Raw genomic sequence first — 15,242 nt, 5'->3', positions numbered from 1 at the left:
GCCCTGTCCCCTCTGCCCCCATCAATCCCTCCAAGCCTCGGCAGCTCCCTCGCTGAGCTGCACTTCTGTCTTACGCGGTAGACCCTGTTTATTTGTTTACTTGTGAATTGTCTATCTCCCCACCCCCCACCTACCACCCCTGGCTAGAGGAGACCCCATGAGGGGTGTCAACTGTGTCTCCTTAATGGCTGCGTCCCTAGCCCAGAAGCTCTCAACCAGGAGTGACTCTGCCCCGATGCTGCCCCAGCCTCATCCCAGGACATTTGATCAAGTCTGGAGACATTTTTGTTTGCTCTTTTTTTTTTTTTTGAGACGGAGTCTCGCTCTGTCACCCAGGCTGGAATGCAGTGGCACAATCTCAGCTCACTGCAAGCTCCGCCTCCCGGGTTCACGCCATTCTCCTGCCTCAGCCTCCTGAGTAGCTGGGACTACAGGCGCCACCACCACATCTGGCTAATTTTTTGTATTTTTAGTAGAGACGGGGTTTCACTGTGTTGGTCAGGCTGGCTTTGAACTCCTGGTCTCGTGATCCACCCGCTTCAGCCTCTCAAAGTGCTGGGTGACAGGCGTGAGCCACCGCGCCCGGCTGGAGATGTCTTTACTTGGGACTTGGGAGGGACTCCTGGCATCTCGTGGGCAGAGGCCAGGGACGCAGCTCAGCATCCCACAGTGCTCAGGAATGGCCGCCCTTGATGACAGAGACCAAGTCCCAAAAGTCAATAGCACCAAAGATGATAAACCCCACAGCAGCCCCTAAAACAGTGGCCGGAGCTCACTCAACACTTGCTGGGTGAACAAATAAAGAGTGTGTCCTTGCTGCATCTCTCTCCTCTGTCATGTGCGTTGATGTATCTGTCTCTGCAGCGTTTTCTCTCTCTCTCTCTCTCTCTTTGCCCTGACATCAGCTGCTTTCCAGAGGAAAGAACCTTGGAAGAGGTTTTACTCCTGGCATTGCCCTTTGCTGTCTAAGGGATGGAGGGGACGCCCCAGTCCTGGCTGGGTTCTGTCTCCTCCTCTCTCTAAGGGACGGAGGGGACGCCCCGGTCCTGGCTGGGTTCTGTCTCCTCCTCTCTCTAAGGGACGGAGGGGATGCCCCGTTCCTGGCTGGGTTCTGTCTCCTCCTCTCTCTAAGGGACGGAGGGGACGCCCTGGTCCTGGCTGGGTTCTGTCTCTTCCTCTCCACCGTGGAGGACACATTGCCTCCAAGGCCCTTCCGGCATTCCTTCTGTCGGTCTGTGGCTGGCACTTGTATCTTTGTCCTGTCTTTACACATCCCCATCAGCCCTTACCCCATCCTTTCTCAGCCCAAGGGGAAAGGGAGACCCCAGGAGAGGGATGGAGTGAGAAGGTGAGGTGGGGGATTACAGACACTCTGCTGGGTTCCCGAGCCCCCCTCTGCTGTTTCTCCAAGTCCCTCACTTCTCATCCAGAGGATGACGACAAGGAGGAGGAGGAGGAGTGGGCAGGGGAGGAGAGGGAGGGGCAAGCTTTTAAAGATGAACTGACAAGAAGGTGTGAATGGCTTTGCTGGGAAGGAGAAAGGAGGAGGAGGGAGTGACGCCCACTGCATGGGACAGAGCTTGGAGCTGGGTTACCTGGAGCCCAGTGGAGGGTCAGAGAAACAGTGGGAAGTCCTTGCCTCACTGCCCATTAGCTAGTTTGTGAAAAGTAAATGAGGGAGGTCCAAAGCTTACTCTCTCTCTCTCTGTTGCTCTCTCTCTCTCTGTCTCTCTCTCTGTCACACACACACACACACACACAAAACTCAAATATGCTGCAAAAATGTCACAATGTCACTTTCTTCTCATTTCTTATTTCTTTCTTTTTTTTTTTTTTTTTTTTTTTTTTTTGAGACAGAGTCTTGCTCTGTCGCCCAGGCTGGAGTACAGTGGCACAATCTCATGTCACTGCAGCCTCTGCCTCCCGGGTTCAAGCAATACTTCTGCCTCAGCCTCCCTAGTCACTAGGACTACAGGCATGTGCCATCAAGCCTGGCTAATTTTGTATTTTTAGTAGAGATGGGGTTTCACCATGTTGTTCAGACTGGTCTTGAACTCCTACCCTCAGCTGATTTGCCTGCCTGGGCGTCCCAAAGTGCTGGGATTACAGGTATGAGCCCCCTCGCCCGGCCATCTTTCTTCTCATTTCTGTAACTGAGTCTGTGCCCCGCTCAGTAAATGCGAGCTGTGGACGTGAGCACCGTTTCCTTAGGAGGATGCTGCAGTTTTCGGCCCAGCATCCACTTGGCTTCGGCTGGAGATGACTCCAGCTGGCTTTTGGTTGAATGCTTGCAGCTCCTCTAGGCGCCCCACATGCCATGAGAGTGTGGACTCTATGCCCGGCCCTAGGGGTGAGAAGGAGACTGGCATCTGAACAGATCCTTCCCTCCCTCTTTCCTTCAGGATGGGTAGGTATCTTGGCACCCACATGTACCAGGTCCCTGCGGACAATCCAAATGGGCCTGTGGGCCCCTGTCACAATTATTCCAGCCAGGGAGAGTAGAAAAGATATTTGCTGGGGGGCTTATGAAAATAAACTAAAAACAAAGCTTCCTTGCTCTTTTATTTGTTTATTTTTGAGACGGAGTGTCACTGCAACCTCTGCTTCTCGGGTTCACGCGATTCTCCTGCCTCAGCCTCCCAAGTAGCTGGGACTACAGGCATGCGCCACCACACCCAGCTAATTTTTGTAGTTTTAGTAGGGACGGGGTTTCACCATGTTAGCCAGACTGGTCTCGAACTCCCGACCTAGAGCGATCTGCCCACCGTGCCCTCCCAAAGTTCTGGTATTACAGGCCACTGTGCCCAGCCTCCTTGCTCTTTTTAAACTTATTTTTCCTCCTCAGAGTTTCCTTTCAATTTTCTTTTTTACTTTTTGTTTTTATTTATTTTTAAAATTTATGTATTTATTTATTTTTGAGACAAGGTCCCACCCTGTCGCCCAGTCTGGAGTGCAATGGCGCAATCACAGCTCACTACAGCCTCGACCTCCTGGGCTCAAGCGATCCTCCCACCTTGGCCTCCTGAGTATCTGGTACTGCAGACCTGTGCCACCACAACCAGCTAATTTTTATTTTTCTGTTTGTTTGTAGAGATCGGGTCTTCTTATGTTTCCCAGGCTGGTCTAGAACTCCTGGTCTCAAGTCATCTTCCTGTCGAGACCTCCCAAAGTACTGGGATTACAGGCATGAGCCACCACACCTGGCCCTTAATTTTTTTTTTTTTTTTTTGATACGGAGTCTCGCTCAGCTGCCCAGGTTGGAGTGCAGTGGTGTGATCTCAGCTCACTGCAACCTCCACCTCCCGGGTTGAAACAATTTTCCCGTCTCAGCCTCACAAATAGCTGGGATTACAGGCACCCGCCATCATGGCTGGCTAACTTTTTTTTTTTTTTTTTTTGAGACAGAGTCTCACTCTGTCGCCCAGGCTGGAGTGCAGTGGCCGGATCTCAGCTCACTGCAAGCTCCGCCTCCCGGGTTCACGCCATTCTCCTGCCTCAGCCTCCCGAGTAGCTGGGACTACAGGCGCCCGCCACCTCGCCCGGCTAGTTTTTTTGTAGTTTTAGTAGAGACGGGGTTTCACTGTGTTCACCAGGATGGTCTCGATCTCCTGACCTCGTGATCCACCCGTCTCGGCCTCCCAAAGTGCTGGGATTACAGGCTTGAGCCACCGCGCCCGGCCTGGCTAACTTTTATATTTTAGTAGAGACGGGGTTTCAGCATGTTGGTCAGGCTGGTCTTGAACTCCTGACCTCAGGTGATCCGCCAGCTTTGGTCTCCCAAAGTGCTGGGATGACAGGTATGAGCCACCGTGCCCGGCCCTTAATTTTTTTCTTATTTTGAAGTAATTTCAGACTTACAGGAAAGTTGCCAAAAAAATTCCCAGATACTCTGATTTTCCAAATGCTTACATTTCACATTTCATTTCTCTGATCTGTCTCCCGCTTCCCCTCTCCCTCTGCCCCTGTTCCTACTCCCCCTCCTCTCTCTCTCTCCCTTCCTGGACGTTGTGGGAGAAGCCGGAAGCTGGGGAGCCGCTATGTCTCCTGTCGCCAGGAGGGTGTGTAAAGCCCAGGCCGCTGCTGAGCCCCGGGCATTGGGAGACACAGGGAGCTGGTCCTGGGAGCTTGGCAGCTCCCATGTCTGCGCTTCCTGCTCCCTGCCACACTTCTGTTGCTTAAGCCATTTGAGTTAGATTTATTTTGAAAACCACATTATTGAGGCATAATCGGTGTACCAAGAACTCACATAGTTAATGTTACCATTTGATGACTGTGGACACAAATGCCCCTGACACCATCACCACATCCCACAATTCCCTCTTTTTTTTTTTTTTTTCTAATTTGTTATTTAAAAAATGCTTGTGATAGGCCGGACGCGGTGGCTCACGCCTGTAACCCCAGCACTTTGGGAGGCCAAGGTGAGTGGATCACCTGAGGTCAGGAGTTCGAGACCAGCTTGGCCAACACGGTGAAATCCCTTCTCTACTAAAAATACAAAAATTAGCCTGGCATGGTGGAGGGCACCTGTAATCCCAGCTACTAGGGAGGCTGAGGCAGGAGAATCGCTTGAACCCAGGAGGCAGAGATCGCAGTGAGCCGAGATTGCGCCACTGCATTCCAGCCTGGGCGACAGAGTGAGACTCCATCTCAAAAGTAAAAATAAAATAAAAATAAAGTTTTGCTTTTACCAGAATGTTATACAAACTGGATCCTACAGTGTGCAGACTTTTCAGTGTGACTTCTTAACGCATGAGATTCATCCACCCTGCGGCCTGTGTCAACAGTTTACTCTTGTGTGTGTGTGTGTGTACGTGTGTGGTTTTGTTTTTGTTTTTGTTTTTTTTTGAGACAGAGTCTCACTCTGTCACCCAGGCTGGAGTGCAGAGGCACGATCTGGATCTCGGCTCACTCTCATTGCAAGCTCCACCTCCCAGGTGCACACCGTTCTCCTGCCTTAGCCTCCCGAGTAGCTGGGACTACAGGCGCCCACCACCATGCCCGGCTAATTTTTTGTATTTTTAGTAGAGACGAGGTTTCACCATGTTAGCCAAGATGGTCTCAATCTCCTGACTTTGTGATCCACCCGCCTCGGCCTCCTAAAGTGCTCAGATTACAGGCATGAGCCACCGTGCCCAGCCCAGTTCACTCTTTTTAATGCCATTCCTACAAATTTCTGACAAATTCTTTAGGTTTAAGTCCTAGAAGAAAAGCAACTCAATCAAAAGGTATAAACATTCTTGGATTCTTTTTTTTTTTTTTTTTTTTTTAAGACAGAGTCTTGCTCTGTCCCCCAGGCTGGAGTGCAATGGTGCAATCTCAGCTCACTGCAACCTGTGCCTCCCAGGTTCAAGTGATTCTCCAGTGTCAGCCTCCTGAGTAACTGCAGGTGCCCTCCACCACACTCAGCTAATTTTTCCTGACCTCAGGTGATCCACCTGCCTCAGCCTCCCAAAGTGCTGGGATTACAGGTGTGAGCCACTACGCCCAGCCTCTAGGATTATTAGTATACACATCCAGGTTGCTTTTCGACAATCACATCCCAGTTTTCAGTTCCACCAGCACTACAGAAAGATTCCCATTTTACTTGAGAAAGTTACAGTTTTTAGGGAAAGTTCGTAGTAGGGGCTGGACAAGACCTAAGTACTGGTGATGTGGGAGAAACACCTGATTGAATTATTGAACAAGAGGGGTTGAATTCTTAGCTTTTCAAAGAGGGGTGGGTGGGTGAGGCTGAAAATCCGGCTGTTGGAAAGATTCAGATGTGGGAGCGGTCACAGGATGGGAATCTGCCGTCAGGAAGAGAAGTGTCAGCGTTCTCTCCCAGGAGCATTTCTGTGCAGAGTTAAGGTGACTCAGAGTGAAGCAGAGCCAGCGCAATGTCCAAAGCTGAGAACTGCATGTGAAATACATCATCGATGCTGACGCTGCATTCGCACGAGTGGTTCAAGTTGGGGCACATGGAGAGGAGAGGGCTGACTCACGGCGGGAGCCAAACAGGGCGGAAGGACATCCTGGAGTTTGGCCCATGACAATGGTGGGGAGGAGATGAAATAAGCAGATGCTTTTGCCTTCCAAAGGCAGTGGACATCCAGTTACAAAAACAGGAGTGCAGAAGCAGCCAGCAGCCTCCCATGACCTTGAATCAGAAGGAAAGCAGGAAACGGTGTACACTGGAGGCGGCCAGGTGGGAAATGACGGGCTCTCCCACATTGGTGGGCTGAGTTGTGTCTTTCTGGCTTTTGTCCTTCTCCCTCTTCTCCTTCTCCTCCTTCTCCTCCTCCTCCTCCCCCTCCTCTTCCTCCTCCTCCTTTTTTTTTTCTTGAGACACAGTTTCACTCTGTTGCCCAGGCTGGAGTGCAGTGGCTCAATCTCGGTTCAGTGCAACCTCTGCTTCCCGGGTTCAAGTGATTCTCCTGCCTCAGCCTCCTGAGTATCTGGGACTACAGGTACCCGCCACCACACCCGGCTAATCTTTTTTTTTTATTATTTTTAGTAGAGATGGGGTTTTTCACTGTGTTAGCCAGGATGGTCTTGATCTCCTGACCTCATGATCTGTCTGCCTCGGCCTCCCAATATGCTGGGATTACAGGCGTGAGCCACCACGCCCAGCCTGAGTTGTATCTTTATGGCTTTTGGTTTTCCTTGTTTTTTGAGACACAGTTTCACACTGTCACCCAGGCTGGGAGTGCAATGGTGTGATCTCGGCTCACTGCAACCTCCGCCTCCCGGGTTCAAGCAATTCCCATGTCTCAGCCTCCCAAGTAGCTGGGATTATAGATGTGTGCCACCACACCTGGCTAATTTTTGTATTTTTAGTAGAGACGGAGTTTCACCATGTTGACCAGGCTGGTCTCGAACTCCTGACCTCAGGTGATCCACCCGCCTCAGCCTCCCAAAGTGCTGGGATGACAGGTGTGAGCCATTGTGCCCAGCTGGCTTTTGTTTTTTCTGCAGGTGCACAGATAACATTAGTTAAATCGAAAAGCAGGTGGAATGTTGACAAGAGTGGGAAGAGAGAGTGCATTCTGCCATTGGCTCTGCTGGAATGTCCTTGCCAGCTACATGTGGATGATTTCCTATCCTCTTCTCAGGGGCATTTATTGTGGCCACCATTTTTTAAAAATTCTATTTACTTATTTATGTATTTGCTTATTTTTGTCTTAAATTTTTAAATTTACACATACAAATTGAATCTATTTATGGCATATAGCATAATGTTTTGATCTATGTATACACTGTAAAATTATTAAATTGGGCTAATTAACACATCCACCAGCTCATAGACATCATTTTTTTTTTTTTTTTGTATTGAGAGTATTTAAAATCTACTCTTGTGGGGCCTGGAGGTTCACACCTGTAATCCCAGTACTTTGGGAGGCCGAGGAGTGGGATCACTTGAGGTCAGACGTTTGGGACCAGCCTGCTCAACATGGTGAAACCTCATCTCTACTAAAAATAAAAAAAAATTAACTGGGCACGGTGGCACACCTGTAATTCCAGCTACTTGGGAGGCTGAGGCAGGAGAATAGCTTGAACCCAGGAGGCAGAGGTTGCAGTGAGCCGAGACCATGCCACGGCACTCCAGCCTGGGCAACAGAGCAAGACTCCATCTCAAAAACAAAAAAAAAAAAAAGAAAGAAAAAAAATAAAAGAACCTGCAACACAGTAGACTTGGAAAAAAATGAAAAAGTAGAATAAAATGAGCTAAAAGAGCTCCATGGAAAGTTGGAGTAGGATGTTGATGTGAGTGTGGTAGGCTGCATCTTTCTTGTTAATAACGCTGGGTATCATAATGGCTTGAGGAAGGGCTATAGCATGGAGGTGTTGTTCAATGTGCCTATCTTCCTAAATAGACACATTTTACCCCTTGTGAGCTAGGCAGGCTCTAAAAATCCATGCCCACATTCTGTGTCATCCAGCAGTTTGGCATTCATAAAAAACAACTGGGTGCAGTGGTCCACGCCTGTAATCCCAGCACTTTGGGAGTTCAAGGCAGGCAAATTGCTTGAGCTCAGGAGTTTGAGACCAGCCTTGGCAACCTAGTGAGACCCCATCTACAAAAAATACAAAAATTAGCTGTGTGTAGTGACATGCACCCGTAGTCCCAGCTACTCCAGAGGCTGAGGTAGGAGGATCGCTTGAGCCTAGGAGGTCAAGGCTGCGGTGAGCCTTGATGCCACCACTGCACTCCAGTCTGGGAGACAGAGGGAGATCCTGTCTCAGAAAAACAAAGAACTCCTAAGATTTCAAAATGTAAACCTATATTTGTCTTTGCATCTCACCAAAGAATTCCCCACATATACACAAAATGAAACAATGAAAGGTGGGAGGGGATAGTCCTTGTACAGGTTAAAAACAATTTGTACAGGGCTGGGTGTGGTGCTCACGCCTGTAATCCCAGCGCTTTGGGAGGCCGAGGCAATCAGATTACCTGAGGTCAGGAGTTCGAGACCAGCCTGGCCAACATGGTGAAACCCCATCTCTACTGAAAATACAAAAATTAGCCTGGCATGGTGGCACACACTTGTAATCCCAGCTACTCAGGAGGCTGAGGCAGGAGAATCGCTTGAACCAGGGAGGCAGAGGTTGCAGTGAGCCGAGATCGCGCCACTGCACTCCAGCCTGGGTGACAGAGAAAGACTCCATCTCAAACAAAACAACAACAAAAAAGAAAACAGTTTATACAAAAGCTTTATTATTTCTCTTCCCCACCTGAGATGGGAGGTCAGCACTGGGGGTGGGGAAGTCTGCATTTCCCATAACTCAGTTTGGAGGAAATGTCTCTGTCCATTGTGCTGAATATTCCATCGTCTCACTGGATCAGTTCTTCCTTATGAACCCAAGTTAAGGGGTTACAGTTAACCCTCGGAAGGACAAAGGCATACTGTTGCTTAGGGTTGGGTATTTAGTTAGGATTAAGGCCCCGGGCCAGGCGCGGTGGTTCACGTCTGTAATCTCAGCACTTTCAGAGGCCAAGGCGGGAGGATCACTTGAGGTCAGGAGTTCGAGACCAGCCTGGCCAACATGGTGAAACCCCATCTCTACTAAAAATATAAAAATTAACTGGGCATGGTGATGAGTACCTGTAATTCCAGCTGCTCAGGAGACTGAGGCAGGAAAATTTCTTGAACCTGGAAGGCAGAGGTTGCAGTGAGTTGAGATTGCACCTTGAATTCCAGCCTGGGCAACAAGAGTGAGACTCTGTCAAAAAAAAAAAAAGCCCCACATATTTCCTGCCCATAATCCAAAGGTCAGTGTCACTCCAACCTCAACCTCCTTGCCCACCATTTCAACCACTTCATCCCCTAGAGAGGAGGGACTGGGGGCTCATCTTCACTCAATGCCATCTCTCAGACACAGCAATGAGGAAACAGCCTCACATTTCACTGGCCCGCTATGGGGTTGCAGGAAATTCACTGCAGACCTCTGGGCCTCCATCTCCTCTTTGGTACACGGAGGAACCAGCTCAGAACTTGCAAATGGGCAGCCAAAACCAGACCCTCAGACGTGCTTTGGGTTTGCCTGTTTGTTTGCATTATGATTTTTGTTTGTTTTGGTGCCTTCATATTGTAGCTCACACAGTGCTTGCTTTATGTATGTATGTATGTATGTATGTATGTATGTATGTATTTATATTGAGATGGGGTCTCGCTCTGTTGCTCAGGCTGGAGTGCAGTGGCACCATCTTGGTTCACTGCAGCCCAGGTTCCAACAATCCTCCCACCTCAGCCTCCCACATAGCTGGGACTACAGGCATGTGCTGCCACACCAGGCTAAATGCCCACACAGTGTTTTGAAAATTGCAAATCGAATCACGAGCATATAGGGTTTCAAAACTTTTACATAAAGATCTAGATTTCTGTGTTTTTTTTGTTTGTTTTTTGAGACACAGTCACTGTCATTCAAGTAACTGGAGTGCAGTGGTGCAATCTCGGCTCGCTGAAACCTCCGCCTCCTGGGTTCAAGCGATTCTCCCACCTCAGCCTCCCGAGTAGCTGGGATTGCAGGCATGTGCCACCACGCCTGGCTAATTTTGTATTTTTAGTGGAGATGGGGTTTCTCCACATTGGTCAGGCTGGTCTCGAACTCCCGACCTCCCAACCTCAGATTATCCGTCCACCTCGGCCTCCCAAAGTGCTGGGATTACACCTGACCCAGCCAAAGTCAGTTTTTTTTTTTAATTAAAAAAAAAAAAAGCCTGCATTTGTACTGTTAGCCAATTCCCATAGTGTAAATATTCCATCAGGGCCAATTTCAACATACCAACACTTTAACAACTGTCTTACCACTGCCCGCCCCCCAAAAAAATCCTGAATATTTAGTGATTGGTTTTTGTTGTGCTTTTTTTTTTTTTAATTGTTTTTTTGAGACAGAGTCTGACTGTGTTGCCCAGGCTGGAGTGCAGTGGCGTGATCTCAGCTCACTGTAACCTCAGCCTCCCGATTCGATTCTCCTGCCTCAGCCTCCTGAGTAGCTGGGATTACAGGCGCCTGCCACCACGCTCAGCTAATTTTTGTATTTCTAGTAGAGACAGGGTTTCACCATGTTTGTTAGGCTGGTCTAGAACTCTTGATCTCAAGTGATCTGCCCGCCTTGGCCTCCCAAAGTGCTGGGATTACAGGCGTGAGCCACTGCGCCTGAAACTTTTCTTTTTTTCTTTTCTTTTTTTTTTTTTTTTTTGAGATGGAGTCTTGCTGTGTGTCACCCAAGCCTGGAGTGCAGTGGTGCCATCTTGGCTCACTGCAACCTCTGCCTCCGCAGTTCAAGCGATTCTCCTGCCTCAGCCTTCTAAGTAGCTGAGACTACAGGTACGTGCCACCACACCAGCTAATTTGTGTAATTTTAGTAGAGACAAGGTTTTACCATGTTGGCCTGACTGGTCTCGAACTCCTGACCTCAAGTGATCTGCACGCAGTGGCCTCCTAAGCACTGGGATTACAGGCATGAGTATGACTTGTGGACTCTTTTAGCCCTCACTGTAACCTCCAGGTTATGGATTGAATGTTAGTATCCCCTCAAGATTCATATGATGAAAACTAATACCCAAAGTGAGAATATTAAGAAGTAGAGTGTCCGTTGAGCAGTCTAGGGATGGATGGATGGATGGATGGACAGACGGAGACAAAGATAGATAGATAGATAGATAGATAGATAGATAGATAGATAGATAATAAATAGGTGGGACTTTTGGGACATGGTCAAGTCATGAGGGCTTCATCCTTGTGAATGGAATTCATGCTCCTATTTTATTTATTTTATTTTTTATTTATTTATTTTGAGACAGTCTTGATCTGTTGCCCAGGCTGGACTGCAGTGGCTCGATCTTGGCTCACTGCAACCTCAGCCTCCCGGGTTCAAGCGATTCTCCTGCCTCAGCCTCCCGAGTAGCTGGGATTACAGGCGCCCCTGCCACTGCACCCAGCTAATTTTTGTATTTTTAGTATAGACGGGGTTTCATCATCTTGGCCAGGCTGGTCTCGAACTCCTGACCTCGTGATCCACCTGTCTCGGCCTCCCAAAGTGCTAGGATTACAGGCATGAGCCATTGCGTCGGGCCAGGGCTGTGCACTCTTTGGAAATACTGGTCAGTCTGAGGAAGGACCCTGCACTCTGAGGAAGGACCACACACTTGTGGAAGTACTGCACACCCTGAGGAAGTACCGCGCAGTCTGAGGAAGAGAGGCGCACTCTTGTGAAAGTACCGCGCACTCTGAGGAAGTACTGTGCACTCTGAGCAAGGACCACGCACTCTTGTAGAAGGACCGCACACTCTTGTGGAAAGACCGCGTACTCTGAGGAAGGACCGTGCACTCTTGTAGAAGGACTGCACAGTCTGAGGAAGGGCCGCGCACTCTAGTGGAAGGACCGCACACTCTGAGGTAGGACCGTGCACTCTTGTAGAAGGACCGCACACTCTTGTGGAAAGACCGCGCACTCTGAGGTAGGACCGTGCACTCTGAGGAAGGGCTGCACACTCTTGTGGAAGTACCGCGCACTCTGAGGTAGGACCGTGCACTCTGAGGAAGGACCGCGCACTCTTGTGGAAGGATCGCGCACTCTGAGGAAGGACCGCCCAGTCTGAGGCAGGGCTGCGTTCTCTGTCGAATGACCGCGCACTCTTGTAGAAGGACCGCCTAGTCTGAGGCAGGACTGCGCTCTCTGACGAAGGACCGCGCACTCTGCGGTAGGACCGCGCACTCCTGAAGAAGGACCGCGCACTCTTGTGGAAGGACTGCGCGTCTGAGGAAGCACCGTGCACTCTCGTGGAAGGATCACACACTCTGAGGAAGGACCGCGCCTCTGAGGAAGGACTGCGCAGTCTGAGGAAGGACCGCACACTCTTGTGGAAGGACCACGCACTCTTGTAAAAGGACCGCGCCTCTGAGGAAGGACCACCCACTCTAAGGAAGGACCGCGTAGTCTGAGGAAGGACCATCACTCTGAGGAAGGACCGCCACTCTGAGGAAGGACTGCTCAGTCTGAGGAGGTACCGCGCAGTCTGAAGAAGTACCGCGCACTCTGAGGAAGGACTGCCAGGTTGTCTCTCAGGAAAGTTTCCTGTTGCTCACGCAGAGAATATTCAAGTTTTGTTTCAACCTTCCAGAATTTCCCTCCTGCCTGGGGGAATCATCCTCCACCCTGTTATTCAGTCTTGGAGGAAGGCACCGCCTATCATCGGTTGTCAAATCAAAGCTCCCCCAGGCTTAGCCGGTGTGGGCGCGGCAGTGTGTGGGAGTCAGATCTCCATCTGTCTGGTCTCGCCTTGTTCCTAGTCCTTTTCAGGGGTGCTCTTCCAGCTCCCTCCAATCCATCCAGGACTGTCCATCATGAGTGACACAAAGGCAAAGAGCGGGACAGGACAGCCTGGCTGACTTCCCCCCCGAGACCAGACACAGTGTGTTGGTGTGTTGGTTGGAGGGGTCCCCAAAGGGACACAGAAGTCCGGGGCCTGGGGGGGGGGGGGCGGTTCAGAAGAGAGGAGATGGAGCCTGAATGGGCAGAAGCAGCAGCTGTGCTGTTAGGAGCTGGAGTGAATCCTGTGAGCCCAGACCCCTGGGATGAGATCCACAGACGTGGCCCAGTCCTTTACTCTTTTGGTGCCTCAGTTTCCCCATCTGTACCATGGGGTAACAACAGAGCATGCCTCTTCGGTTGGTTATGATGATAAACAAACTGGACTTTAAAAAGGTCTGGCCCAGCACACGCACTCTGTGTTTGCTGTTATCAGAATCCCGTCCTCAGACCCTGGCCTGACACCACCTCTCACTCCCTCTCATGCCTCCCAGTCGCTTCCTGAAGGTCTGCAGCTTCTCCTAAGGAAAGACACCACTACTACTCCTGCTGCCCTCCTCCCCCGACCTTGCCTAGTTCACAAGACAGGAGGAAAGAGAGAAAGGAACAAAAGTAAGATAAATAGACAACCTTGGCACCACCACCCAGCCCTAGGAGTTAAAAAAAAAAAAAGTAATAATAATAACATCAACCCCTGGCCTAAACTACTTGTGTTATCTGTAAATCCCAGACCCTGTATGAAAAAAGTATTGTAAAACTTTTTGTTCTGTCAGCTGATGCACGTAGCCCCCAGTCGCGTTTCCCAAGCTTGCTCAATTTATCATGACCCTTTCATGTGGACCCCTCAAAGTTGTAAGCCTTTAAAAAGGCCAAGAATTTCTTTTCTGGGGAGCTCGGCTCTTAAGATACGAGTCTGCCGACACTCCTGGCCAAATAAAGAACCTCTTCCTTCTTTAATCCGGTGTCTGAGGAGTTTTGTCTGTGGCTCGTCCTGCTACACTCCCAGCCCATCTTCTCCCCTGCACAATGGGCATGGTAACATCCTTAACACGCACCTCTCAGTGTGAAACCAACCCGCTGAGGTCACACACCAAGTTCCTGTAAGTGTTCTGCATTCATTACTTTATTTTCCTTTTGAGATGAAGTCTCGCTGTGTTGCCCAGGCTGGAGTAGGGCAGTGGTGCGATCTCAGCTCACTGCAACCTCCGCCTCCCGGGTTCAAGTGATCCTCCCACCTCACCCTCCCAAGTAGCTGGGATTCCAGGTGTCCACCATCATGTCTGGCTAATTTTTGTATTTTTAGTAGAGTCAGGGTTTCAACGTGTTGGCCAGGCCGGTCTTGAACTCCTGAGCTCAAGTGATCCGCCCGCCTTACCCTCCCAAAGTGCTGGGATTACAGCGTGAGCCACTGCACCCAGCCTTTTCAAAATCAGGCCCTTTCCAGGAGGGGCATTACTACTAGTCCTGTTTTAGGAGGTAGGTGCTGAGGCCTGTGGTCACTTGCCCTTCCTGGGCAGCCTGGCACCTAAACCCTTCCCTGCACTGAGTCTGGAAGGCAGACCTAGGCTCCAGTGATGTGCCCTGGACTGTCCAGGTGACTTGTGTTCCCAGATGCCCTTGCAGCCCAGCTTGGGCTGTACATGCCCCAGCGCTTGACTCTGAGCCAGAAGCTGAAGCAGAGCACAAGGCAGTGATCGTGGGGGGCTCGGACACAAGGCAGTGACCATGGAGGGTTTGACACAGAACCCCTGCCAGGCTCAGGCGCTGGGCACGTAGAAACCAAAAGGACCAGGGTGAAGCCAGCCCCAAGACTGAGTGGCAGGGGAGTGGTCAGACCAGCGCTCTCATCCTCCTTTCCAAAGTCTGACAACTGCCTTTCATCCACCTGCAGAGGCTGGAGATTTCCTCCCTGGAGAGAAGGAACTGGGGTTGCTCGCTGAGCTGACAAGAGGAGGCACCCTGTTAAGATGGAGCTGGCCAAAGCCTGTCCTCCATATGGAACATCCTCCTTGGTCAACGGCTCCAACTAAAGATGACAGGATTCCTCAGGTGGCAGAACAGGCCACCCGAGACCTACCGACACTGACACCCAGGATCCCAGCGAAACAGTGGCCTTAGCAAGGGAGGTAGGTGCCATTATCATCACTCACGGATGTGGAACTCATGCTCAGAAGGTATGACCAACAGGTAGGTCCCCAGCCAGGAAGCTGAAGGGCTCAGACGTGAACCCAACTCAGTGTGGTGTTCGGCAGGTCCCTTCCAGGAGCCTCATCCCTGCCTCCATAGGATGGAGGTAGAGACAGCCCTCCTGAGGATACATTTCCTGCACTGCTTCCCACGGCTGTGCCCAGACTCCCAGAGCTTCTCTCATGCCGAGAGAGTCTGCGGTGGGAACCAAGACAGCAGACCCCAGGAAGCTGCTCCAGACACAGTCCAGACAGAGCACAGAC

Source organism: Macaca thibetana, chromosome 19 (genome assembly GCF_024542745.1).
Source record: "Macaca thibetana thibetana isolate TM-01 chromosome 19, ASM2454274v1, whole genome shotgun sequence".
Taxonomy (NCBI): domain Eukaryota; kingdom Metazoa; phylum Chordata; class Mammalia; order Primates; family Cercopithecidae; genus Macaca; species Macaca thibetana.
This window is presented reverse-complemented; position numbering follows the sequence as displayed.